The sequence below is a fragment of the Symsagittifera roscoffensis genome, chromosome 9 (assembly GCF_963678635.1).
Source record: "Symsagittifera roscoffensis chromosome 9, txSymRosc1.1, whole genome shotgun sequence".
Lineage (NCBI taxonomy): Eukaryota > Metazoa > Xenacoelomorpha > Acoela > Convolutidae > Symsagittifera > Symsagittifera roscoffensis.
The window spans coordinates 33088212-33089814 of NC_087070.1; the positions used below are offsets into that span (position 1 = coordinate 33088212).

Below are 1603 nucleotides of genomic sequence, written 5' to 3' on the forward strand. Positions count from 1 at the left end.
AAAATTTGAAATGAAATTTTTGTAACAGTTTAGTTTTAAAGATTGAAAACATCGTTTTTTAACCATTTTCATAAACCATTTTTTGAGTTTTTATCAGTCTTTTGCCGGAAGAGGACAGTGAATTGAAAAAAATGCAAATCTGGCGGCTCTGAAAACTCTAAGGGCCCGGCGTAAAGTTGATGTTTTTTTTTGGTGCTTACATTTTTTTTGAAATGAACAATCGCTGAAACTTTTTATCCCGGTTCTTCAAGAGACTAATTGGTAACTCAGTGGTTGATCTTCAAAGTTTGACTAGGAAAAAACAAAAAACTAAATTAAATTAGTTTCACTTAAACCAAATGAAAATTCTCACTCAAAAGTTAAAATATGGGAAGTGTAAGTTCATCTGATTTCCAATCAAAATCAGCCCATCCAATCCAGATCATTTTTGTGTGATTTCGAATAGCAAATCAAATGAAGGGCAAACCAAACAAAAATACTTGTAAGTTTTTCTTTGAGAATTCTAAAAAAAAGCTCGTCAGGAATTTTAATGCAAGAATAATAGTTCAAAAACCTTCGAAAAATGCAGGTAGAAGAAGCGCGATGTTATCATAAAATCTTTCAACTGCAAAAAAATGTCAAAATTTTTGAAACAATGGATGTTTGTATGTTAATTACGAGGTCAAAGTGTTTATTTTCAAATTATCTGCTTGTATCGAAGGCTGGACAAGATATCACGTGGAATTCGCTTGAAGGCTAACTTTTTTACACAAAGCTGAACAAGATATTTCGTGGAATTCGCATGAAGACTTAATTTTTTAAATGTATTTACTGCTGTAAAAATGAAAAACACATGGAAAAATCATGGCAATTCTCGAGTAGTAAAGTTCGCAGAATCCAGAAAAAAGATTTGCAAAATAATAATTGCATGCGAATGAAATTTTTTCATAAGTAATTATTTTCAGTGGTATGCAAATTAAATACAGAAACTGCGTTTTGTTTACTACTAAATAAATTTTTTTTTTCAAATCGGTTATCTAACATTGACATATCACAACTTGATACAACAGGGTTCTATTTCGTTTTGTAGATGCTAGAGGAAAATGCATGGTAGCTTTCCACTCTCTGGCTTTGCTATCAATGCTGGGTGCGACCATTGTCTTTGGAATGGCAATCTGCATGGACAACCTCAGAAAAAACAAAGCGGTTTTGATAGTCGGAATCAGCTTGGCTTCGTTTGGGAGTTTGTATATTGATTTTTCTGTTCATTTCTAAAGGTTCATTTTTTAGACACCTTTGAACAAAATTTGCCGTCATGTCCTCCTCTAGCTAAATTGGCAGCTAGCTAAATTGATTTTCTCACCTCTGGCGAATAACATCTTCTCAGAAAATGTATATGCTGATTTTCTGAGATAAATCTCTGTTGAGTTAGGACCGAAGTGTAACTCATAGAGTAATTTCGGATAGGGTACACCGTCTGCTCGTCACGCTATCTTATTTTCGGCCGGATAGATTCGTGCAACTTCTTAGTCTAATACCGATCCTAATCTTACTCTTATACTATCTAGTCTCAGGTTGTTTAACTAGTCTCTGCTAGGCTCAATAGATCTAGGGTATACTGGTT

General features: G+C 33.6%; 1 long non-coding RNA gene across 1 annotated transcript in view; it reads left to right on the forward strand.

The window, feature by feature from the left end:
• LOC134854911 (uncharacterized) overlaps nucleotides 1-1215 on the forward strand; it is a 78552-nt gene extending 77337 nt beyond the window's left edge. The window contains exon 3 of the long non-coding RNA XR_010164432.1: nucleotides 1070-1215. This is a non-coding gene — a long non-coding RNA (uncharacterized LOC134854911). The remainder of the gene's footprint in view (nucleotides 1-1069) is intronic.
• Nucleotides 1216-1603: the final 388 nt, after the last annotated feature.